Genomic DNA, 27913 nt, shown 5'->3' with positions numbered 1-27913 from the left:
AGGTAATGGTAAAGTGTTTTTACATATGTGTTCTTTTATAGTTATATTTTAGTCTTTGGACCCTGATTAGAGATAGTTTACACCCTAGACATGAGAGAGAATGGGTTTGGGAAAAACAGTCCTCCCGGACTCTCCACAGAAGAGAAAAAAAATTTAGAGCTCTCCTAGGAAGAGAAGAAAGGCAGGAGACGTCCTGCCTCTCTGCTGGCTCCTATTGGAGAAATGCTTATTTCTGGTTCTGGGTCCCCTAGGTAGGATATGTAGGTCCCTTCGGTGGGACACCATCTAGTTTTTTCCCTCTTGTTCTATTGTCTGTCCTTGGTGCACGAAGCTGTCCATGTCTGTCAGTTTATGTCTGTGGTTTTTGTTTCTCATTGCTTAAATGTTTTATGTTTCATTTTCAAAAGAAAAAATGGTAAAAACTTTATCTGCCGGTCGTTCACACCTTGACTTGGTTTTAACTCGTTTCAAGAAGGGAACAACGAATAAAAAGCAGTTTCAATTGGCTTTTAGAGCCTTCATCTGTAGCTAGACGCCTAAGTCCACTGGGCAAGCTCCACAGGGGGTGGCTAAATGTTTATACTAGTGACACCTAAAGACACCAGGAGCTTCACAGCTTCTATGGTAATGAAACTGATGGCTGTTTCTCTTAGAAAATCTTTGACTGTGATTATTGGACTAAACAGGTGAGAAGGTGCTTCTCTTAAAATCACAGCTAGAAAACTAAAAATGGTGCTTGGTGTAAATATTAAAGACATGTATAGCCACTTCAATTTTGTTTCTGATTGGTTTTAAATGTATAAATATGCTCTACATGCCTTGGTCATAGGATATTGGCTTTTAAGTTATTGGAGATGGTTAAAAAAGTCATTCTAGACAACATGTGACATGGGCCAACCTAGGGAAGCAGGTCTAAATTGAGGTAATATTTTTATGGAATTCTTATTCTAAAAACCAGGCTTCTAAAAGATTTTAGGACAATGTCTCTTTGTTGAGGTATTGGAGACCCGCACCATCGTGCGTTTGAAAGACCCTCAGAGAGAATCTTCCTTCGGGAAGGAGATCCCCAAGCCCAATCAATGACCAGGCCGAGTCCACTCGTATGCAATCAGCAAGAGGGTTTATTGGAAAACACAGGTATCTGCGGGCACACAGTCTCTTCGGAGGACTTGCGCGCCCAGCAGCTCCAGCATGGGGCTTTTATTGGGTCTGGGGAAGCACAAACGGGCGTACAGAAGCAGATGCATGGTTACAGGGACTTGATTGGTGGATTCAAATGAGGCGCGGATGCAGGGTTACACAGCAAAAGGGTCCGGAATGTCAGGGGCTAGGGGCTTATCCCTTCCTGCCAGATGGCCTATGAGTCAGTTCCGATACCTCGGGCTGGTTCTGCATTCCTTCTTCCTTATCTTTGTGGTCTGTCAGTTTTAACGGCGGGGCAGGCCCCACAGGGCCTGGGCATGTCTGGACCTGCCCAAGCCTGTTTCAGTTCTGAGTCTGTGAATTTTGAAACTTACTCTTTTAACTTCATATTTTTAAACCTTAAATCTGTATAATTTTCTTTTCATTCCCCTCTTCTTCTACTAAGTAATTCTAATCTTAGAATTTTGATATCAAATCTCGTATTTGGTCTCACCAGTTGTCCTAACTGACTGGTACTGTTGTCTCAGAACCATCAACCGCACAGCACCCACTGTATTTTTAACAAAAGCAATTAACCTGTTTGTCACACAGGATCCAAAACTAAAACCAAGAAAATTATTAGTAATAGCCCAGCCATATAGCAGAAAGTAGGGTAGTCATCCAGGGAGACTGAGTGAACCAAGACTCAAACCAACCTTGTTGAGCGTCTCTATCTTTTTGTAGGAGTCAAACCTATTAACTAGTTTCTTTAACACACATGGACCTATAATCTGAAGCAGAAGCAAAACTAAGAAGGGTCCCATAAGGGAAGATATAAGAGTAGTCATCCAAGGAGATCTACTAAATCAGCTCTCGAACCATCCCTGATGTGCTTCTCTGTCTCTCTGTCTTTTGTCTAACCTTTCTCTAAGTTTATTCATGGAGTCTTTAATTACTCTTGAATGGTCTGCATAGAAGCAACACTCTTCTTTCAGTGTAGAACACAGACTCCTTTAAGGAATATCAGGTCTAATCTTCTCCTATTCTGAAGGACTACGTCTGAGAGGGAGGTTAGGTATTCTTGGAGGTCAGCTAAAAAGTCTTTCACTCTTTTTATATCTGAATCAATGGCAGTTCTGAATTCTCTATAAGCCTTTCATTGCAGGGCAATGGCAGATGTCCTTGTGCTGCCCTTGCAGCACCTAGATAGCCTTAAGTAATTTTCAACTCTTTTTTTTGTCTTACTAAGTCTTTAGCATCAGGATTCCAATCTGGACACTATCTAAACCTACACACCAAGGTCATGACTAGCTTTTAGAACTTCTAAACTTATACAGATTGTGATCCCTGAGGCACAGTCCCAAGAAGTGTTAGGAGCACTAACATATGCAATGTTACATCATTTGTAATAGAAATCAAGCCTATCCCCACACCTAACTTGATAGAACCCAGGGCAAACATGAAATTAAGCCTAGGGAGCTTTTTGAAGGTCTGAGTTTCCCTCTAGGTCCCAGCTCTCAGCCCCAACAGCTAGTACACGGCTGGTGAGGGCTGAGAATTGATGGCCGTCAGCGTGGTCAGCAGCACCAGGTACGGTCCTTTCCAGTGAGGCTCGAGTGTCTGGGCTCCATGTCATTATATGTAGCTGTAGTCTCTGACCTGGAACTGATGAGATGTCTCGAGGGTCCCTGGGGTTTAGGCTGCTGCCAGCTGTGACCAGACTTCTTTCCGTATCTCCTGTAGGTCTTTTAGCCTGGCATATAAATCATTATTAATATGACATGTTGGTTCAGTAATATCATCTAATACAATCAGGGGAGCTGTGGCCCCATATAAGATCTCAAAGGGGGTAAGGCTGGATCTGGAAGGGGTATTTCTTGCTCTGAAGAGAGCAAGAGGGAAGGAGTGCCACCTAGTCTGCGCCAGTCTCCATGGTCAATTTAATTTGGTCAGGGTCTCTTTTAGAGTTTTATTTATTTACTCTATCTGTCCTGAGCTTTGAGATCTGTAAATACAACATAATTTCTAATCGACTTCTAAATACTTGGCCACAACCTGGCTTACCTTGGCAATGAAAGTAGGGCCATTGTCTGACCAGATTACCTTGGGCACTCCAGACCTGGGGAAGATTTCTTCCAATATCTTCTTGATGACTACCGAGGCCGTCTCTTGCTTGGTGAGGAAAGCTTCTATCTATTCATGGAAAGGTATCTACAAGCACTAGGAGATACTTGTGATCATATTTTCCTAGTTTTATCTCAGTGAAGTTCACTTCGACTTTTCACTAAACTCTCTAGGTCTCTTTGTCCTGTTTGCTTGCTAAGCATTTACTTACTGACATACCTTATATTTTTTACTGTCTCTCTGGCTAAAATCTTAAAGTCTATTATATATAACTTAACTACTTGGACAAACTTTTTATCTCCTAAATGAGTCCCTTTCTGTATTTGGCAAAGTGAGTCTTTTCTTTGTTCTCTGGGGAGTGTAGCTTTCCCCTAATGTGTGCCTTTAAGCAACTTGGGTCTTTTCTTCTATTGTACATTCTAAATGGGGCCATCCCTTTAGTCCAATCCCAGTTCCCCTTGGCTGTCTCTTGTAGGCCTGTAACCAGAATATGCTCCTGTATAGCCATTTCCCGAGCCACTTTATGTGCTTTGTTACTGCCCCATGCCACTGAATCTCTTCCTTCCCGATATCCTGAGCAATGAATAGTACTCACAGTTGTTGGCTTCACCAGGGCATCCAAGAGATGGCAAAGGCATCTGCGGCACTGATGTGCTGGGGGGTTGAGGTTCAGCCATCCCAGATGACATTGTGTTGTCCACTATGGCAGCACCCATTTATCTCTGACCTTCATGAAGAGAACTGTTCCTGTCTGTAGACAAGGTAGCCTCCGCTTTCAGCAGGGGTCAATCAACCAGTCACAGAGGTCTTTCCTCCACCCATGGGCTTCTGCCAGTGCTGGACACTCATGTTGCAGTGGCTCCAGGTCAGGATTGGGCAGCAAGGTGACAAGATTGTCCCCAACCAGTGGAGAATCTAGTCCATTGCAGCTGACCAGTGGTCCCATCTTTTGGGACATTCTATTCAAAGGCAAAACAGCAGCCACTCTATCACAGTTTAAATCCTGGATTGGGTGATAATTGTCAGTGCCCGGCTGGCAGGAACGGTGTGTTCCAGGCAGAACGGCACTAAGCCACACATCTCCCAGCATCAGGTACTGGTGTACTGAGACAGGTCTTAAGCCCCATGTACACAGTGTGCAGATATGCATACACGTGGCCTCACCCTTCAGCCCATGCAAGCCATTTTGGAAAGCAAATTTCTCATGAGCAAGGGATGGGGGCAGTCAGGGATGACCATGAACTAGTGGGTTACCCGGCCCACGCCAAGGTCCACTGTTCTTCGGGCAGTCCATAAGTATTGTTTTTTTGTCAGTAGCCCCTTGTACTCAAGGTCTTTGGATACTGGCCCACTGGAGCATAGGAGCAGAGAGCTTTGCCCCCCCCCCATTCACACAACAACTGGGCAGGCTTTCCTTCTATCTTTGTGCATAGCCAGCACTCTAGGACCAAGAGGCTTGCCTTCGGAGCCACTGGAGAGGCACCTCTTGTTCTTCCTGGGGCAGTCCCTGACCCAATGTCCTTTTTTTGTATTAGGCACACCGATCTTTAGCCAGGAATTCTCTCCTGTTGCCAAGTACTGTCTTCCTTGGTTTTCTAACTACTGTGGCCAGTATATGTTCTTCTCTTTTCTTTTATCTCTCTTTAGCTTTTTAACTTCCTCTTCTTTTTGTCTCTTTCTTTTGTTTTTCAGTCTCTCTGTCTGCATCTTCTTCTACAGCTTTTAGGTGCTGTCCACTTTTGTGCACAGACCCTGAACCACACGTCAACTTATTTTCTCTGCAACTTACAATAACTCTCTCAGTGACTTAGCTTAACCCTTCAAGTTTCTGTAACCTTTTCTTCATATCTTTTCCTTATCTTAGCCAGATTGGTGGGGCATTTTCCAGCCCCTAGGAGACCCATCCTTGGAGCCTGGGGGCAGACCCGGAGCACTCCCTACCTTCAGGGGTATTAAAGTCAACAGTTAGGAGTGAGGGCCTTCCATCCATGTCTGGAACATCCTTTCTGGCCTCTAGTAGGATTCTGTCTTTCCTCAGTGGTAAAGAAGATCTGTAACAGTTACTAACAAGCATCTCAAGTGGGATGGTGAGAAAACAAGAAGGGAATTTAGAGAATAGAGGTCCACTGAAGAGGAAAAATAGCATTTAGTCACACAGCTAAACCAGGAGGCCTTTTTTGGACAAAAGGGCCATTGTAAAAATAAGAACAAGCTTTGTCTATTAGCAGAGAGGCAGCCTATCTGTTACCAGCTGTCTCTCTGGACTTAGATTTTCCTTTAAGGAGTACCTCCTTTCATTGTCAGCTTGGTGGCTCTGCCTCTCCAGATTACCAGCCTCCAAATGACACTAGGCTTCTAGTAAGAACTAATAACAAAAGGATGGAGAGATGGTTAGAACCTGGGTGCTAGATAATAAGCAGCTGACAAAAGAATTGTAACCAGTTCACCTGGGGCTTCCTGTCTCTTACATCTAATAAAGAGATTGTTAATACTATAGTACCAACCTTTAAAAAAAAAGACTATGGCTCTCTCCGTGTCTCTGAATACCAGGACTGCAGTAGTAGTCCTTCACCAAACTGTCTCAGTGGGCTAAAGGCCCATGGAAAAGAAAACATTAATCCTGACCTTGGCCACAGCCAAAGCCTGAATTCTAAATTTTGACTGGCAAAACAAAGTTTTTCACAGTTTGTTGTAGACTATTTTTGAAACTATTTTAGGGGCTTATCTGCCCCCCAACCTGGGGCATCTCTCCTTGGGGAGGAGGCTCAAGAGAGAAAGATAAAACTCCTCGAAGAAAACAATTTCTCTCAAGCAAATTATTTTTAACTTTTAACTTAAGCACCAACAGGACCAAGTAAAACTCTTTGACGAACAAAGCAAACAGTTTCATGATTTCAAACACCGTCGTCAATCCAAATTCAAACACGAAAAAAAAAGCCAAAAAAAAAAAAAAAAAAAAAAAAAAAACTTGACAATATCACAGAAAACAAACCAGAGAAACAAGACCAAGACAAAGCATCCTATAACCAATTTCCACAGATGCCTGGTAACTTCAGTACCTGGCCCAAACTGCAGCTTAACCTTAGCTGCTTCTGGGATACCAAACACAGAAACAGAACACAAACAATGGACAACAACACGTCCAGAAAACCAAAGTCAGGTCACAAAGAAGACAAACAATTCCAACAGTCAAACAAGTAACAGACAGACGCGCTGCGCGGCTTCGGTACCAAACTGAAACCAAAAATTCAGATGGAGTCAGCGAGGGTCTTGGATTCTCTACTCCAATAAAATTCAGACGGAGTCATCAAGGGTCCGGATCCCTCCGAAAACGGACAGAGGCGCCACGGATCCGGATCTCCCTCTCCTCCAACTACCCTTGGAACGTCTTCCAGGGCTGCGGGGGAGAAGTCCGAGCTCATCAGCCTCTTCTCTGGTCCGCCCAGATAGTCCCCAGATCTGAGCCTATTGATCGATCCTTCACAGGACAAGACCAAGACACAACAGACAACAGACAAGACAAACGCCGGCCGGCTTACCTCCCGGTGGGTGGTCAGTGATCTCTGGGCGGAGGATCTCCAAATCCAAGATGAGCCCCCATATGAATGACCCTCAGAGAGAATCTTCCTTCAGGAAGGAGATCCCCAAGCCCAATCAATGACCAGGCCGAGTCCACTCGTATGCAATCAGCAAGAGGGCTTATTGGAAAACACAGGTATCTGCGGGCACACAGTCTCTTCGGAGGACTTGCGCGCCCAGCAGCTCCAGCATGGGGCTTTTATTGGGTCTGGGGAAGCACAAACGGGCGTACAGAAGCAGATGCATGGTTACAGGGACTTGATTGGCGGATTCAAATGAGGCGCAGATGCAGGGTTACACAGCAAAAGGGTCCGGAATGTCAGGGGCTAGGGGCTTATCCCTTCCTGCCAGATGGCCTATGAGTCAGTTCCGATACCTCGGGCTGGTTCTGCATTCCTTCTTCCTTATCTTTGTGGTCTGTCAGTTTTAACAGCGGGGCAGGCCCCACAGGGCCTGGGCATGTCTGGACCTGCCCAAGCCTGTTTCAGTTCTGAGTCTGTGAATTTTGAAACTTACTCTTTTAACTTCATATTTTTAAACCTTAAATCTGTATAATTTTCTTTTCACGTTCATATGTAGGAATTGGCACTCAAACTTAGTAGCAAGAAGGACAGACTCGGTGTCTTGTAGACTGGATTTTGGAGACTAGTTTGTTGGAGGTTGAGTTTTGCTTTCCAAAGTTGTGGTTTGCCCTGGAGTTACCTGTATTTTGATGCTAATTCCACTGCCTCAAGGGCAGCTGCCTAGTCATGTACTCAGAACTCAGGTGACTTCCCAAAGTTGTGGCTGTGCTCTGGTGTTACAAGGAGAACTTAAGGATTGTGATTAAGGATTGTCAGTGTTAAATTGACTAAATCAAACTTATTTATAATTGAGAAAAAATCAAACAGGTAGAGATTGTTACAGGATTTACGAAGGATTAATGCAGTTTGTTTATATGGAAATTTTTACTATAAACCTTTGCTCTCAAAATGAGCTTTAATATTTGGGGAGTAGCTATTGCTCCAGAAAAGATTCAATATTCATTTTTAACATTTAAAACTAATTTTAAGCTTCTAAGGATATGTTAATTGCCAAAGTACCTCACCTTACCAGAAAACTTAACTTTGTTATCCTCATTGGAGATAAAGCTTTTGTCGTATTAGTACAGAATTGTAGGATAGAGTCATGGAAGTATTTTAAAAAGAAACCTGGTAAAACATATCTTATTCCAAACAACAGTTAATTGGTTATTACAAAATACTGATATTTGGCCTATTACATTTGCAAATTTCAGGCAAAATTGATAATTTTACTCTTTGCATGCTTTTGTACTTCCTATAAATTTGTGCATGCAACCCATAAGAAATGAGCTGACTGTATTTATAGGTGGTTCATCTAATGAAAAGGCTACATGTATGATTGGGTTACTTGTTTATTCTCTTGAGTTTCCCCTGCTGCAGCACAGATTATTAATTAATTGTAGCCCGTTTTTAAAATGTTAAAAAAAATCAAGCTTTCAATTCATATACTGATAGCCAATGTATGGCTTATGGTTTACAGTTGATTAAAAAGTTTCCTTTTTTAGATACTACTAGCCCTCAAATTATACAATTACTTAATGCTATATTAGAGGCAGGTTTTCTACTTGAAATCAGTGAGTGATGATTTCAGTGTGAATGTCTGACAACTCACTGTCCTTTCAGTGCTCTGACTCAGACAACTAAACAAAACCATAGACCCAGCTCTTTGAAAATGGTAATGGAGTTGATAACACACCCTCTTGAAAAGAGGAAGACTCCATTTGCTTACTTTCAACTCCCAGCCTCACCCTGCCAGCTCAGGGATTTCTAGTGCGACTGAATCTGGACAAAATTTATAGGATTTGGCATCTCTAATTAATGCTTATGTTTAGGTAAATAAAGCTGGTGAGGGGCTGGAGAGATGGCTTAGTGGTTAAGAGGACTAAGTACTGTTCCTTTAAAGGCCATTTAAGACCTCAAACTGGATTGCCTGGACACCTTACTTAGCAAGGGAGGACAATGATACCAGGCAGATTATAGGCCGTACATAGGAACAATTAGTCAAAAAATCTCATTCTTTATATCACCAAAACAATAATGCTGGAGATAATAATTTGGTATAAAAGTCAATTTATAAATACAAGTGCTCAGTGTCCTCAATTTAATCCTCAAGGACTTATCTTAATAAATAATATTTTAACAATATTTTAATAAATAAAAAGGGGAGTTATCCCTGTATGCTAAAATATGCTCCTTTTATTTCAATTTTAAAATTTGGATGCCAAGGAACACTCTGAGTTTATGGCACCTTACAACTAGGCATACTTCTGCGTAGGTGAAATAGAAAGATCCACATATTGGCATGATTCTGTTCAGATATTTTATATGGGGAAGAGGGAATCTTTGTGTTTTTTCTACAGGATGCTACAGGAGTGTGACAGCTGCCTGAGTGGCTGGTGAGCCATGCTGATCCTGGGAGCATGAAGACTCAGCTCTCGTGGTTCGGGTCCCTGGAGTCATTCCTCTGCCCTGAGAGGAAGATGGAAGATTCCCCCTCATCTTTTGTCATCACAGAGATTTTTGCGTTGCTGCAGTCATTGTGCCTCCTCCCACCGCAGCCTGCGCTCCGACCCTCAGTGCGCTGCTGCTTTCTGGAAAAGACTGGACTCCAGCTGTTACCCCTGCCCCCCTCATTCCCCTGGTGACTCTTGTTGCCTTAACTGGTGTTGTCATTTTACAGTCTGTAGCTTCACAGGAATGCCATCTGCGTGAAGCTGCTGTGGACTGGGGAACTCTGCCCTGGTTCTGTAGATCTCAGACATGGTTCCATTGCCTGCTGGTTGTTCCAGAGAAGAATGACCAATCCTGAACTGTCCTGAGAAAGACCTTGGCATTTTCCCTGCTATTGGAGCAGCCATTACTGCTGCAGCCATTGTGTCTGCAGTGTCTGGAGTTGCCCTCCCCCAGTGTATTGTTAGGCAAGCACAGTTGGTGAACTTTCTGAAGTAGTTGCTAACAATTGGGAATTCTAAATTTTATTACAGAAGAGGCTTGACTAGGCCGTTGGTGGTATGGCCATAGCAGCTGAGAAGAACCAGATGAGGTGCCCACTATTTATCGGGAGAGGCTCAATTTCCACAATCTCTTATATTAATGCCATCTGGCCCCTGCTCTTTCACCCCTGGGCTCAAATAAGAGGAATGAGAAGATGATCCAGTGTAACTTTCCTCAGCGACGGGCAACTTCCTCTGACCCTTGACCAATCTAAGACAGGAACCTTGGGGGCAACAAGGTGATCCTATGACAGATAAGGCTGGGGTTCGAGAGGTCGATCCTAAGACAGAGGTGGCTACACCCCGTTTAAACGTGCGGGCTGGTCAAATGCTCCTCTGCCCAGTTTCTCCCAATAACACACACGTATAGCCCAGAACGGTGTGTTACAGCATAAGTTCATTCCTAGCCATTGGGGTGCAGTCCTAACTGCAAGAGTGGCTCGCCATGGCCGAGCTGGGCACTCTGTGAGGCATGTCTGATCTCTCTCAGACCACTACTTCCACCTAATGGTCTTTTTTTTTTTTTTTAAAGAATAATGGGGGAGATGTACAGAGCCATATTGGACTTGGGCCTAGCCACATTTTGACTGCATGGCTCAAAGTGACTAGGTGACTCTGGGCTGTTTGGCCACAGAGACTCACCCTTAAGATAACTGCCTTAAGTCTTAAGATTGTTGAATGAAAGCCTCTCCCATGAATTTACGGCACAGGAAGATAACATTTAAGGGATGCCTCAGCTCGAGCAGATACCAGTTATCTCCTCAGTCAACACCCAGTGTATCCACCACCTGACCTCATCACCTGACTTCTTTGCCTCCAGCTATCACTGCCTATACCCTCATCTCCCCCTCCTTCATGTTTCACAAAGGTCACTCCCCCTACCTGAAAGCCTTAAAAGCTGTAACATTCATCCCAATAAATGAGACCTTGACAACAGAATCTTGCTTGGTCTCCTTCTTCTCTTGCCCCCCATTTAGGCCCAAGGGTAGCGCCCCTTCGGGACCCTGAATAACTGGGTCCCCGCTGGCGGGGACAGTGGGAGAACTGGGCTCTGATGATGCTAAAGTATTGGTTTCTGTTTCTGTGCTTGCCTCTTAATATTAGGTTGTCTCTGGTGTTAGCTTGTCTTGCTGTTTCTGACAGTGACTTGACAATCCTGTAGAACTGTGTGTCAGCATTCCTGTAGACCTGTATTGCTGTTTTCTTTCAGCCATTTATGGGAACATTGTGCTCTGCTCCCAGGTGTGTAGGTGCTCATGGTGATAGTCTTTCAGCTCTTAGCACAGGCAGGAATTGGAATGGTCCTGCCCCTCACTGCTCCTAGGTTTCTGCACCTAGGGGGAAAAATGGCACTAGGGGATTCACTCTTGGTTGGGAATCTGGGCAGAGGGTGGTCTCCTCTGATTTCTCAGGAGTGTCCACACTTCTGAGGGTCCAGACATCTCCCTTATGGGATTTGGGTGCATGGAGTTGTTGTACCCCTTCAGTTCAGTTCTAGGCACAGACCAGAACTGTAGGTACGTGTTGCTCACTGCCCGTCTATTCCTGTGTCCAGAGGCACTATGCAATTTCCTCTTGGGCCAGGCATTTGGGCAAAGGTGGGCAGAATTGGTCATCTATCCTGTGGTCTCAGAATGATCTGAACTTCTGGGTTTTCAGCTCTCTAACTCATTGTATTTCGGAGCAGGGAGCTGTGGGATAGGATCAGTTTCTTCCTTCCATTTTCAATTGATCTCATTGTATTTTGCTTCATTTCTGATTATTTTCAATGTTTATTTAGAAATATTGTGTGTGTGCGTGTGTGTTTGTGTGTGCATGTGCGTGTGCATGTGGTTGTGTGTATGGTTTTGGGGGAACAGTTTCTCCTTTGATGAGTAGCTGTCCTGCAGCTCACTCTGTGGACTATATTGGCATTGAACTCACAGAGATTCATCTACCTCTGCCTCCTACATTCTGTTATTAAAGGTGTGGGCCACTATTGCCTAATTCCAATATTTTTAATATGCTATAATATACAATCTTTCAAAAGCAGACTAGGATACCTGAAATGAAGAAAATAGAGTTATCAAAGGCACAGTACAAATATTGATTACTAAATCACATCCCTTGGTAAAGAAAGTTGCTAGACAGGATTAGTTCAAAGATTCAGACTTTTTTTACCATTTAGGAAAAATTTTAATAAAAAATGTGTTATTGCCCATTTATTTGTATAATGAGTGTAACAGTTATAATTGGAAAACTTTTGACAATTATTCAATAATTCTCTTTCCAATATATTTACATAGAATCAGAATTACCACTTTCACTTTGCTTTCTTCCTATAAAAATTATAATTAATAAATTATTGTTAATTTGCTACTGCATTGTGTTGTTGTTTAAGCTACTATAAGTAATAATTAAAACCACAGTAAATATAAGAGTATTTTAAAAACAATAATTTGCAAAAGTAAATATTAATGTGTAATCGTCACCATAGATTGGGTTCTCTTGTGAAGCTTTAAGCAGCCTGCAAGAGGTTTGAAATTGTTTCCAATTCAGTTAAAAAATTTCATCTCTTTTTCCATTTAACATAGCATTTTATTTTATTTTATTTTTCATTTTTTCTCTTTCAAGAACTTCACACTTTTAACGTTCTCTGTATGTATTGGTAATTCCCATATCATACATCTGAATTGGCACTGCCATTAACTTTGGAAACAGCAAGAGTCATGAAGCCAGCACAGCTGCTTCACACAGTTCCATCGAAATAGAGCAGATTGCTACAATTGTTGTCCTTCATTCTCTAACTTTTGGGTTTTGCTCTCTGCATGTTGCATTGTGGGGGATTTTCTGCACTATAACTCATTTTATTCTTTTCCTGAGAAAATTACTTATGAGTCTTTTAGGAAAATTCTAAAATTAACTTTTTATGGCCACTATTTGGAAAGCTTCCTTATGCTTTGAGATCATTATGCACAGATAAGCACATAGCTAGATTAGACTCTAGGAACTTACTTAGCATATCTGTGACTGAGCAATGTCAAACAGTATAAATGGTGAGGAGTAAACAGAGACAAATGACAAACTCTTCTAGGCCAGGAGAATAGGTTACAGATTTAAGGTCTGTATTCATTAGAGGCTTAGCACTTTCTGAAAATGCAGTTTGAAGATAGAGGGTCAACAGGGTACATGCCTGGAAGAACAAAACTCAGTAAATAGGGTACATTGATTAAAATAAAACGTTTCCTACTTTATAGATTAGATAGTGAAACTTACAGTAAAAGAAGTTAGGTATTAGTATTTGCTACTGATAAAAAGACTGATTCAGATATTTTCTGTTCTGTGTGCTTTAAAACTACAAACCTTGCAAGTCTAAAAGCAGGCTGTCATAGAATAAATGACTTCATTTGGAGGAGACTTTTTTTTTAGATTCTTTAAATGGGGGTTGTCTGCCTAAAAACAAGAATAATATCTTTTCTATATTTTCTTGTAGTAAATGGACTTATAACATATACGTGATTCACAAGGAGGCTCAATGTTTTAATCTTTCCAAAAATATGTATGATGCCATTGACATATGCATTACTTGAGATATATAAATTATAATTTAAAATTATTTCACCCCTAATTTATAATATAATGTATTAGTAAAATCATCCCATAATAATCATGCTGAGAAATTCAAAGCAAACATTAAAGTGAATTGAAACATGAGTAAAGTAACTCCATTAAGAGTAGCATACAATTTTATTTCTGAGATGAACTAAAACAAGGATATGTTCATTAGTTTTACGGCTCAACAATTCACTTGTAAGTTATATCAGATAAGCACTTTTGAAGAAAGCTTTCTTCTCACAAGATCCTCAAATGCTTTTCACTTTTTCATTTCTTAAAGTGTACAGAAAAGAGGGTTGCGGATTTAGCTCAGCGGTAGAGTGCTTGTCTAGCAAGCGCAAGGCCCTGGGTTCAGTTCCCAGCTCTGAAAAAAAAGAAAAAAGAAAAAAAAAGTGTACAGAAAAGGATTCAGAATGGGGGCAAGAGGTGTTGAGCATAGCACCCCATTTGTCAAAGCAACGCCAGCCTTAGCAGATGTTTTCACATACATGAAGTTGCAGCTTCCATAAGATATGGAGACAACGAACATGGGTGAGGAACAGGTTGAGAAGGCCTTTTCCCTTTCTATGGTTGAGGGATATTTCAAAATAGTTCTGAGAATACTGGTGTAAGATAGAATTATCAGCATCAGTGTGGTCATAAGTGTGACCAAAGCTAATATAAAGCTCATGAGCTCCAAAGTGCTGGTGTCTTTGAAGGATTATTTGCAGCAAATGGGCAGAGTCACATGTGAAGTGGTCAAAAATGATAGAGTCACAGAAATCTAACTCTAAGCCCACCACCAGTGGAGGAAAAATTACCAAGAAACCAGCCATGCAGGAGCTGATGATGAGCCAGTGGCAGATTTGATATTGATAATGATTTTATAGTGCACGGGCTTGCAAACTGCCACATAGTGATCACAGCACACGGATACCAGAAGGAAAAACTCTGTTGAGCCAAGGAAGATAAAGAAAAATAGTTGGGCAGCACAAGCATTATAGGAGATTGACTTGTCCTTAGTTAGGATGCTGAACAAAAACCTAGGATAACAGACAGAAGTAACTGATTTTTATAAAGAGAAGTTACTAAGGAAGAAATACATGGGGGCTTTCAGGTGGGAATCCAATAGAATGGGTGCAATGATGCTTAATTTTTCAGTAATGTTCAGCAAATTTGTGAGAAACAGAAAAAAGAAAACCAGAACCTGAAGCTCAGGATCGTCTGTCAGACCCAGAAGGATGAAGTCTGTCACTGAAGTTCTGTTCTTTATCTCAGACAGTTTGTGTACAACAAATCTAATTGAGAAAATCCACATAGAAAACATGAACACATGAACATGAGCCACAAAACAAGCATAGATGTGTCTGTCTGTCTGTCTGTCTCTGTCTCTGTATCTGAGTCTCTCTCTCTCTCTCTCTCTCTCTCTCTCTCTCTCTCTGTGTGTGTGTGTGTGTGTGTGTGTGTGTGTGCATGTGTACCCTTGTGTTGGTCTCACTCTGTCGAATATTTTTCTGAAGATTCATCTTCTATGTTTGAAGCCACATTATTTTCTCTTTTCATTCTGCCACCATCTGTTACACTTACTGTTGTATAAAACATAGTAATTCAATGTAAATTCATCTAGTTCTTTAATATTATTATGCCTTTCTTATGTCACCTTTTCTAGAAAACAAAGTTCTTGATCATTGAGAAAATCAGTGATCAGTTTAAATATATACAGAGATAGTCTAAATATCAAACTAGAAAAGTAAGCAGTGTAGCTTCAATATGTATTTTCTTAAGAAAATGATGTCAGTATTTTTGTATTTTAAACAATTAAATCATATCCTCATTCCTTTAAAAATTCCATTATAAATTTTGTCTTCTTGTATTATAGTAGACTTTCAATTTTTTACCTACATTCTTATTTCTGTAATAAAAAGTTTTTTTCTCATTAAATTCAGATTTTATGTCAGTTTTGGTTGATGTGTATGAAATTGCTTTAAAAAGTTTTAAACTTTAGTTGGACACCAAACAGCAAGGAAAGAAAGTATTTTTACATCATATAACAATAATTCATAATTATAACTGATATATAAAGATACTTTAATATAATCTTTAGAACTCTCTTAAATACTTGTATCAGTAATATGAAATTGACTTGTTCTGTGTAAATTACTGATACTAAAAAATTAAGGTAATGCACATCATATATATATATATATGCATATATATATATCCACTGTATGCATACATACATACACACACACACATATATGTATGTGAAGATGAGCTATAAATAAACTGCATAAGAGGACAGTAAAAAAAGCTGAAACATCGAATATAAAAAACATGAAAATATTTATCAATGGAACGGACCTGGTCAAACAGCTCCCTGGACACAAATCCAGTGGAAGGGAGAGCTAGAATTTCAGAGGGGCAGACACGCCTGGGAAACCAGAGGAGTCTACTCTCTGCCCACATTTCTGACTCTAGAGGAAAATGCCTAGTGCCATATGGGCCCCCTGTGCACAAGGACCCAGGATAAGGAGAGGCAGGCCTTTCTAGTTGCTCCCCTCACAGAGAGCTGAAACCTAGCCCCAAGGAGCGACTTCAGGCCCAAGACCAGAGGTAAGACCAACTTATCTGCTTCAAGTGACCTGCGTGGTTGGCTTAGGACACACAAAGGCAAAATTCCTCTGGGACGAAGCACTTCCATTTTCTAGCTGGTACCTGAACCTTGCTGATCCTGGCCCACAGATCCTGGCTTCCAAACCTTGTGGGAGAGAAAGCTGATGGCCCAGATGTGTTGGGCAATCCTGAGACTGCAGGGCAGGAGAGACTTCCAATTCTGCCCACCTTTTCCCACATCCCTGGCACAAGAGAAAACTGTATAGGGCCTCTGGCCACAGGAAGATAGGGGTAATCAAGCTGCAGGAGCCCTGCAGTCCAGATTGCAACCGGATCCGAACGGAGCTGCCAAAGAGCTTCCTGAATCCAAATCCTGTGAGAGGGAAATGTAGACCTTCAGAGGGGCAGACATACCTGTGAAATCAGAGGAGACTACTCTCTGCCCACATTTCTGACTCAAGAGAAAAATGCCTAGCACCATCTGGGCTCCCTGTGCACAGGGACCAGGGAGAAGGAGGGCAAGCCCTTTTGGTTCCTGCCCACAGGGACAGCTGATAGCCAGTGGAGAGGAATGACTATACACATGAAAGCAGAACACTCTGTTCCCATAAATGGATGAAAGAAAACACAAAAGCAGGTCTACAGCATTCCTCACACACAGGCCTATATGAAGGTTAAGCAACTGTCCGAAATAGCAAAACAAGGGCAGGAACCTAAGCAACAGAAACCAAGACTGCATGGCATCATCAGAGGCCAATTCTCCCACCAAAGCAAACAATGAATATTCAAACACACCAGAAAAGAAAGATCTAGATTTAAAATCATATTTGATCACGATGATGGAGGACTTTACAAAAGACATAAAGAATTCCATTAGAGAAATGCAGGAAAATACAAGTAAACAAGTAGAAGCCCTTAAAGAGTAAACACAAAAAACCTCTTAAAGAATTAAAGAAAAACAAAATCAAACAAGTGAAGGAATTGAAAATGGAAAGAGAAACCATAAAGAAAGCACAAAGGGAGACAACCCTGAATATAGAAAACCAAAGGGAGAGAAAAGGAGCCATAGATACAAACATCAGCAACAGAATACAAGAGATAGAAGAATCTCAGAAGCAGAAGATTCCATAGAAATCATCGACACAGCTTTCAAAGATAATGTAAAATGGAAAAAACTACTGGCCCAAAACACAATGAGACACAAAGAAAAGATCAAACAAAGGATAATAAATATAGAAGAGAGTGAGGACTCTCAACTTAAAGGAGCAGTAAATATATTCAACAAAATCATAGAAGAAAACTTCCCTAACCTGAAGAAAGAGATCCCCATAACCATACAAGAAGCCTACAGAACTCCAAAGAGATTGTACCAGAAAAGAAAGTCCTCCCGTCACATAATAGTCAAAACACCAAATGCAAAAAACAAAGAAATAATATTAAAGGAAGCAAGGGGAAAAGGTCAAATAACACATAGAGGCAGATCTATCAGTATTACATCAGATTTCTTACCAGAGATTATGAAATCCAGAAGATCCTGGACAGTTGTCTTACAGACCCTAAGAAAACACAAATGCCAGCCCAGGTTACTATATCCAGCAAAACTCGCAATTAACATAGATGGAGAAACCAAGATATTCCATGAGAAAACCAAATTTACACAATATCTTTCTACAAATCCAGCCCTACAAAAGATAATAAATAGTAAAGCCCAACAAGAGGAGGCAAGCTACACCCTAGAAAAATCAAGAAACTAATCGTATTGCAACAAAACAAGAGAAGACAAGCACACAAACATAACCATACCTACAAATATGAAGATAATAGAAAGCAATAGTCATTATTCCTTAATAATGATTATTATGGAATCATTTCAATATCAATAGATTCAATTCCCCAATAAAAAGACACAGATTAACAAACCAGATACATAATGAGGTCCCAGGATTGTGCTGCCTACTGGAAACATACCTCAGAGACAAAGACAGACACTACCTCAGAGTAAAAGGCTTGAAAACATCTTTCCAAGCAAATGGTCTGAAGAAACAAGCTGGAGTAGCATTCTAATATCGAATACAATCCAGTTTGAACCAAAGATCATCAAAAAAGATAAGTAAAGTCACGTCATATTCATCAAAGAAAAAAAAATCCACCAAGATGAACTCTCAATCCTAAATTTCTATGCTCCAAATACAAGGGCAACTACATAAATAAAGGAATCTTACTAAAATTCAAAGCACACATTGCTCCTCACACAATAATAGTAGAGATTTCAACACCCCAAACTCATCAATGGACAGATCATGGGAACAGAAATTAAACAGAGATATAGATAGACAAACAGAAGTTATGAACCAAAGAGACGTAACAGATACTTATAAAACATTCTATCCTAAAACAAAAGTATATAACTTCTTTTCACCACCTCATGGTACTTTCTGTAAAATTGACCATAGAATCGGGAACAAAACAGGCCTCAATAGATACAGAAAGATAGAAATAATCCCATGTGTCCTATCAGACCAACACAGGCTAATTCTGGTCTTCAATAAGAATAAGGAAAGAACACCCACATATACATGAAAGTTGAACAATGCTCTATGCAATGATAACCTGGTCAAGCAAGAAATAAATAAAGAAATTAAAGACTTCTTAGAATTTAATGAAAATGAAGGTACAACATACCCAAACTTATGGGACACAATGAAAGCTATGCTAAGAAGAAAACTCATAGTGCATGCAGAAAATACCAAGAGACAACATATATCAACAGTTTGACAGCACACATAAAAACTCTAGAACAAAATGAGGCAAATACACCCAGGAGGAGTAGAAGGCAGGAAATAATCAAACTCAGAACTGAAATCAACCAAGTAGAAAGAAAAAGGACTATACAAAGAATCAACAGAACCAAAACTGGTTCTTTGCGAGAATCAGCAAGATAGATAAACTCTTAGCCAGACTAACCAGAGGACACAGAGTGTGTCCAAATTAACATAATCAGAAATGAAAAGGGAGACAAAACAACAAAATAAGAAGAAATTAAAAAAATCATCAGATCCGATTACAAAAGCCTATATTCAACAAAACTTGGAAATCTGGAGGAAATGGACAATTGCCTAGAGAGATACCAGGTACTGAAGTTAAATCCAGAACATATAAAATATTTGAACAACCCCATAACTCCTAAAGAAATAGAAGCAGCCATTAAAAGTCTCTCAAGCAAAAAGTGTCCAGGTCCAGATGGCTTCAGTGTACAATTTTATCACAACTTCATAGAAGACCTCATACCAATACTATCCAAACTATTCCACAAAATTGAAACAGACAGAGCACTACAGAATTCCTTCTATTAAACCACAGTTACTCTCATACCTAAACCAGACAAAGAACCAACAAAGAAAGAGAACTTCAGACCATTTTCCCTTATGAATATCGACACAAAAGTACTCAGTAAAATTCTTGCAAACTGAAACTTAGAACACATCAAAACAATCATCCATCATGATCAAGTAAGCTTTAGCCCAGGCATTCAGGGATGGATTAATATACGGAAAACCATCAATGCAATCCACTATATACAAAAACTGAACAATAAAAACCACATGATCATTTCATTAGACGCTGAGAAAGCATTTGACAAAATTCAACACACCTTCTTGATAAAAGTCCTGGAAAGAACAGGAATTCAAGGCCCAAACCTAAACAGAATAAAGGCCTTATAAAGCAAACCAGTAGCGAATACTAAATTAAATGGGGAGAAACTTGAGGTAATCCCAATAAAATCAGAGACTAGATAAAGCTGCCCACTCTCTCCCTACTTATGCAATATAGTTCTCAAGTCCTAGCCAGAACAATCACACAACAAAAGGAGATTAAGGGGATAAAGATTGGAAAGGAGGAAGTGAAAATATCACTATTTGCAGATGCTGTGATAGTATATTTAAGTTCCATCAGAGAACTACCAAACCTGATAAACACCTTCAGCAAAGTGGCTGGGTATAAAATTAACTCAAATAAATCCTTCTTCTACACAAAAAAGAAACAAGCCAAGAAAGAAATTAGGGAAACAACACTCTTTATAATAGTCCCAAATAATATGAAATACCTTAGTGTGACTTTTACCAAGCAAGTGAAAGATCTGTATAATAAGAACTTCAAGCCTCTGAAGAAAGAAATTGAAGATTTCAGAAGATGGAAAGATCTCCAAAGCTCATGGATTGTCAGGATTAATATATTAAAAATGATCATTTTACCAAAAGCGATGTGCAGATTCAATGCAATCCCCATCAAAATACCACTCCAATTCTTCAAAGAGTTAGACAGAACAATTTACAAATTCATCTAGAATAACAAAAAACCCAGGAGAGCTAAAACTATCCTCAACAATAAAAGAACTTCCGGGGGAATGACTATCCCTGAACTCAAGCAGTATTACAGAGCAATAGTGATAAAAACTGCATGTTATTGGTACAGAGACAGACAGATAAAACAGTGAATAGAATTGAAGACCCAGAAATGAACCCCAACACCTACGATCACTCGATTTCTGACAAAGGAGCCAAACCTATCCAATGGAAAAAAGATAGCCTTTTCAGCAAATGGTGCTGGTTCAACTGGAGGTCAGCATGTAGAATAATGCAGATTGATCAATGCTTAGCACCCTATACAAAGCTAAGTCCAAGTGAATCAAGGACCTCCATATCAAACCAGATACACTCAAACTAATAGAAGAAAATGTGGGAAAGAATCTTGAACACATGTACAGTGGAGAAAATTTCTTGAACAAAACACCAATGCCTTATTCAATGCCTTAAGATCAAGAATCAACAAGTGCGATCTCACTAAACTACAAAACTTCTGTAAGGTATAGGACACTGTTCTTAGGACAAAACGGCAACCAACAGATTGGGAAAACATCTTTATCAATCCTACAACTGATAGAAGGCTTATATCCAAAATATACAAAGAATTTACGAAGCTAGAGTGCAGGAAGATATATTTACCCTAGTAAAAAAATGGTATTCAGAGCTAAACAAAGAAATCACAGCTGAGGAATTTTTAATGGCTGAGAAGTATCTAAAGAAGTGTTGAACATCTTTAGTCATAAGGAAAATGCAAATCAAAACAATCCTGAGATTCCACCTCACACCAGTGAGAATGGTTAAGATCAAAATCTCTGGGGACAGCAGATGCTGGCCAGGATGTAGAGGAAGAGGAACAGTCCCACATTGTTGTTGGGATTGCAGACTGGTACAACCATTCTGGAAATCAGTCTGGAGTTTCCTCAGAAAATTGGATATTGCACTACCTGAGGACCCAGCTATACCTCTCTTGGTCGTATCCAAAATTGGTCTAACATACAACAAAGACACATTCTCTCCCATGTTCCTAGCAGGCTTATTTATAATAGCCAGAAGTTGGAAAGAACACAGATGCCCTTCAACAGAGGAATGGATACAGAAATGTGGTACATCTACACAATGGAATACTACTCAGCTATCAAAAACAATGACTTTATGAAATTCATAAGCAAATGGATGGAACTGGAAAATATCATCCTGAGTGAGGTAACCCAATCACAGAAAAACACACATGGTATGTACTCATTGATAAGTGGATATTAGCCCAAATGGTCGAATTACCCTAGATGCACAGTACACATGAAACTCAAGATAGACGACCAAAATGCAGATGCCCTGTTCCTTCTTTAAAAGGGGAACAAGAATACCCTTTGGAGGTGATAGGGAGGCAAAGTTTAGAACATACAATGAAGGAACTCTCATTCAGAGCCTTTCCCACATGTGGCCCATACATATATGGCCACCAATGTAGATAAGATGGAGGAATCAAAGAAGTGCAGGCTGACAGGAACCATATGTAGATCTCTCCTAAGAGACACAGCCTGAATAAGGCAAATACATAGGTGAATGCCAGCAGCAAACCACTGAACTGAGAATGGGCCACCGTTTAAAAAATCAGAGGAAAGAATGGAAGAGCTGAAGGGTCTTGAGACCCCATATGAACAACAATGCCAATCAACTAGAACTTCCAAGGACTAAGCTACTACCCAAAGACTATACATGGACTGGTCTTGGGCTCCAACTGCACAGGTAGCAATTAATAGTCTAGCAAGGGCACCAATGGAAGGGGAAACCCTTGGTCCTGCCAAGTCTGGATCCCTAGTAAACGGAATCTTGGGGAAGGCGGCAATGGGGGGGGGTGTTTTGGGAGGGGAACACACATATAGAAGCGAAGGGGAGGGGTTGAGCGGATGTTGACTTGGGAAGGGAATAACATTTGAAATTTAAATAAGAAATACCCAATTTAATAAAGATGGAAAAATCCAATAAAAAAAAAAAGAAAATACTTACCAATTTAAAGCACATGGCATATAATACTATGTTTAGTTCTCTTCAACCAAATGCATGTTATGGTCCTGTAGTACAAGCAGAAATCTGCATTTACATCTCTCCTCCCTCAAAACTGTGTGTCTCCTCACAGCACCCATAATGGTTAATCTCAAGTATGCTGTGAATCATTTTTATGTTTTTCCCAAAATTATCCACTATCTAGGATCCAGACATAGTCCTCAAAATATCTTAAAAAGGCAATTCTATATGAGAATTATATTGTGATAAATGTTTTCAGATTATTCTAGTATTTCCCAAAGGGATATTGGCATTAATTTTCTCTAGGAATAAAAAAACATAGCACTTATCCTATGTTGACAACATATAGCTTCTATTCTATAGATCATGGAAATGCATGATTTCTGAGGTAAATAATAATAGGCCACTAGTGAATACAAATAAAATATTACCTCCAGCAATTACATTTAATTCGTTGATTATGTGACCTTCATCCCAGAAGACTGCAGAAGTTACTGGTAACTAATCATGTAAATAGGAATTTTGAAGAGATTGACTCTAACAACAAAATATGATTATCTTTTCTCATTGGTTTTTCAAAGGATATTGTTGAGACAGACTACGTGGCCCTCTGAGTTATTCCACAGTCTCTAAAACAGTAGGGGGTTTTTAGGCTGTTCCTTTCCTGATAGACTGCTTTTCACAAGCAGCCTGTTCCTCCAGTTTGTGGGTGGAGGAAAATTGTGGCATAGTGACACAGAATGTATGCTATCCTTAACACAAGGAAAAATCAGTTTAAAACATAGAAGTAAAGGTACAGTGGATGTCTAAGGAGAAAATGCCGCTGACCTTGAACCTGCTATGTAGCCAAGGATTAGCTTGAAGTTCTTGTCCTCCTACCTACTCCAACCAAAACCTATGATCACAGGCATCACTACTGTGTATTTCCCCACAGTTTTGACATGATAACTTACATTTGTTATTATTTGAATGTAGTTGTATCCAATTCTTGCTGCAGAACTTGTGGTAGATGATATATTTTGAAATCCTTTAAGTCTTTTTCCAATTTGTCATCTTTAAAGGCACACATGACATATCATATCATCAAATTTCCTCAAAATCATATCTTTATTTTTCTATTCTTGATATAATATACTTATTCCATTAAGACATGTCATGGAATTTGAAAAAATAAGGACCCCTATGTATATAATATGAACAGTAGAATGGTGCTAAGTGAATCATTTCTGCAATCATTTATTCTGTATCTGAATGGATTTGTATCTAAGTTTGAAAATCAGACAGTAAAACCCTATGAATAACGTGTGTGCACAGCACTGAGAAGCACTAAGAAAACTTTGATCATTTTATTTCATAGCTAAAATACACATTCAAGTTTTCATTTATAATTACCTCTAAAGGTAACTTTTAGTCTCCTAATATAGTTGTTGTCTCAGAGGCTTACTGCTGAATAACCCCAACTTTTCTAGTTCTTTCTCAACTTTGGCTGGCTGATTTAAGTCAACTCTTCTAGTTCAAAACTCCTCTCCAAGGTGACCAATTCAAATTGGTTTCTCTCTCAACTTCTGACTAAATTGTTCTGTGTGGCCTCAAACTTATTCTCAACCTGCTATAATCTTATGGTTCTGTCTCATTCTCTGGCTTGGTCTGTCTTCACCTGCAATCCATCTGTTCCAGTATTCTCTCTTTCCCTCCCCACCCTTTCTCTCCCACTCTCTCTCTCTCTCTCTCTCCCTCTCTCTCTCTCTCTCTCTCTCTCTCTCTCTCTCTCTCTCTCTCTCATATGTCTTCATCTCTGCCTGTGTTTATTTGTCTGTCTCTCATCTGTCTTTGTGTGTGTGAGAGAGAATGTGTGCTTGTGGATGTGTGGAGATTGTTCTCTTAAGTCACATTTTTTTATTGTCTGTTCTCATAAGAGTTGGGTTATCACATCTCTGACTTATTCTGTCAAATCTTTCTCTGATTCATCACATTGTCAGCCTCTCAATTAGATGTCACTTTCAAATATGGCTGATTTCTTCTATAAACTAACTTCACTTTCATTGCTTGGAATTAAAGGTGTGTACTAAAGACAAGTTCATATTTCATATAGATCACTCAGGACATGTATACATTCCAGCTGTATCAAATAGACATAGAATGTCTTTAGTTGTGATCACATGCCAGAACAACCAAGTGGCTGGGTTAAAATTTCTCTAAAATTTCTATACAATTAAATTGATAACTTGCTGTGACCTAAAAAGGTTTATAACTTTATACACTATTATTATTGCTATCTTCCTATTTTATAAGCACAAAAATTTAATATATATTTTTACATTATTTCTTAGTGAATATGTGTGTAAATGTGATTCTATGTTTACACTCTCAGGATATGGAAAAAAGAGTACATATTTCAGGAGTATTCCACCATAAGGATTCTGGGAATTGAACTTGAATCATCAGTCTTAATGAAAAGAATGTTGACATACTGAGCCATTGCTGACCTATTATGCTTTAAAGACAGCACCTTCATTGTCTTCATTATCTTTCTATGAACTCAGAGCTCACTGATTTGACTCAGATATTATTGCTGCTCAGTAATTCCCAGGGACTTGCCTGTCTCTCCATCACTGATAATCATATTACAAGCACATATCACCACGGGCAGCATTTTTCCATAGGTTCTGAGGATTGAACTCCTGTCCTCATGCTTACATGGAAAACAATTTTTCACCTAAGCTGTGGAAATATATATATTTTACTTGTGATTTTTGATTTTATACAAAATGAATTTTATTTGTTAATCTCTGTAGTTCTCAGTGATTTTATATTTATTTTTGATATTTCTATGTCCACTAAATAACATGTACTTGTTTTCAGTCATGATTTGAAAACTTGAATGGTACACACTATGTGTTTGACCTGTCTGTTTAGCACCAGCAGCTGTACTCTTTTTTGGTTAATCCCACATTAAATGGAGTTTTTTAAGCCTTCCATTAGTGGCTTCCTGAGATATATCTTCCTGTACTCCCATTTTATTTATTTGATGTTGAAATTGTATGTCAAAATATAAAGGCATTGAATTAGTACTGGCAAGTTTGCTGGCATTTTATTTCCAGAGGTAATCTTTTCCAGACCAGATGTGTCAGCCTCTTACAATCTCTTTTTCATGGATTTATATCAAGGACCAGATTTCTGTTCCCAACACTTATGTCCCATGACTCCTAACTGCTTATGACTCCAGCTCCTGGAATTGGAAGCCTTTGAACACCATGAGTGCATGTATATACCCTCATACAGACACGGAATTAACAATACAATAAGCATATAAAGAAAGGCACACTTACATAGAAGATCGTAGTTTCAAGTCATTTTTCCTTATGTTCATTTTGAATACCTCATTCTATAGAAAGAAAAAGAAACACTCTCTCTCTTTGTCTCTCTGTCTCTCTTTCTCTCTGTCTCTCTGTCTCTCTCTCTCTCTCTCTCTCTCTCTCTCTCACGGCTGTATTTTATTACAAAATTTTACACAATTTTATAAAATAATTTTTACTATTTATTTAAAATTTGAGAAGAATGTACCTATTGAAATATTTATGTTAAAACTATGGAACACAAGTTACCTTTTTATAATGCAATTATGTAGTGTGGCAAAACTATAAACAATACTATTCATGATAGTACGGCTTTCCTTATAGTTGGCGGACCAATGATCTAAGTGAGTAAGTCCTACCTAGGAAAGAAAGTCTTTCTGTTAATGGTTTGAATGAATTATGATGTCTATTTTTCTTTGCTTTTCTTTCTTTTTGGAGAAATCTGTAAATGCCTTTGTGTCAGAAAAATAAAAGTTAATTCACTAGGCACTAATGTGCAGATATGACATGCTTGACTCCAGGGGTTTCCTTGGTATAAGAATGTGCAGTATTCATGTATTTTGTAAATGCTGAACTGAGCTGCATTTATTTTTGGAATGATAAAATAGTGATTCTATTAATTACTTGTCTTATTGCTACAAGTATTTGGAAAAAATCAAGTCAAAATATGTCCTGTCTACATGCAATGCAGGCATAGAGGAAGGAGAACAGACTGGGGAAATTACCAAACAATAACCAGCTGAACTTGAGTCCCATCCCATGGGTAACACCAATACCCAGCACTATTAACGGTACTCTGTTATGTTTGCAGATAGGAGCAATTTGTACCCTGAGAGGCACCACCCAGCAATTAACTCAAACAGACACACGTGCACAGTCAAACAGTGGATGGATCTTCGGGATTCTTACAGAAGAATAAGAGTAACGCTTGTAGGTCCTGAAGAAGATATGAACTATACAAGAATATCAACAAGGTCAACTAACCTGGATCCTTGGGGACCTCAGTATGAACCACCAACCAAAGAACAGACAAGTACTGGACCTAAGCTTCCCCAGACATATGTAGCACATGTGCAGCTTGGCCTTCTTGTGAGCTCTGAACTGGAGCTGGGACTATCCCAAAAGCTGTTGCCTGTCTGTGGGAATTGTTCTACATGCTGGGCTGCTTTGTCAGGCCCCAATGGGAGAGGAAGTACCTAGCCTTGCAGAGACTTGAACTTCCAGCATGGGCCTATACCAAGAGGGGACCCTACCTTCCCAGAGGAGGAGAGTGGGCAGAGTGGAGGGAGTCACTAGGAATGGGACAGTGAGCTGGATATAAAGCAAATAAGTAAATAAATAAAATTAAAATGTTTTTAAAAGCAGCTCAAGTGAAGAAGGATTTATTTCACTTACAGGATTTAGTACATAGTGAAAAGGAAAGCATAAAGAGGGAAATCTGAGGTCAGTGGTCACCTTGCATATTTTATCAGAAAACAAAGAGCAATGAATGCAGTGTTCACTAGTATCTTCTCTTTATTCATTTTGTGACCGACCCCAACTCATTAAATGATGCCACCCATATTTAAAATGCATCATCTCACTTAAGATAACCTAATGTGGACAATCTCTCACAAAAATGCTCAGAGATTTGTGTTCAAGATGATTCTAGACACAGTAAGTTGAAAAGCAGTATGAATCACCACATAGTCATCAATATAAATTCTCTAAGTGCCTCGTGGCAGTGGTTCATTGAGTGTGGCTATTATTACACATTGCAGTTATATAAAACTATTTGAGTGCTTTATTTTCTGTATATATCCTACCTAATTATAAATGCCTACACAATTGTTCATATAGATGAAGTACTATTTACAAAATTCAATATTAGGTTTAATTTCCCATGTTCATTGAATCAGTGTGTTATTGTACTTGGGAATATGGCTTGTTGTTTTTAGGTTTCTGGTCTCTTATTGAAAGAACTGAATGAAGGCTCACATACATAGTGGAGAATCAGGGAAACATTTCTCAAGCAGTGTGATAGTTGTGATTTCTAAAGAAAGCATTGTCAAATTGGCTGCAGATCATTTGAATACAAAAGACCTCTCATTATTGTTTGAGGC

The 27913-nt window shown here is 39.5% G+C and overlaps 1 long non-coding RNA gene and 1 pseudogene across 1 annotated transcript; both read right to left on the bottom strand.

Moving 5' to 3' along the window:
* Positions 1-1100: 1100 nt before the first annotated feature.
* On the bottom strand, positions 1101-16593 carry LOC148004433 (uncharacterized). The gene is made up of 3 exons (XR_015626102.1): positions 16481-16593; positions 6786-7033; positions 1101-2875 (listed from the first exon to the last, which is right to left on the bottom strand). It is a non-coding gene; the product is annotated as an uncharacterized LOC148004433 (long non-coding RNA).
* Positions 13848-14771, bottom strand: Or6c242-ps1 (olfactory receptor family 6 subfamily C member 242, pseudogene 1; annotated as a pseudogene).
* Positions 16594-27913: the final 11320 nt, after the last annotated feature.

Source organism: Rattus norvegicus, chromosome 7 (genome assembly GCF_021556685.1).
Source record: "Rattus norvegicus strain SHRSP/BbbUtx chromosome 7, alternate assembly SHRSP_T2T, whole genome shotgun sequence".
NCBI lineage: Eukaryota > Metazoa > Chordata > Mammalia > Rodentia > Muridae > Rattus > Rattus norvegicus.
This window is presented reverse-complemented; position numbering and strand designations above follow the sequence as displayed.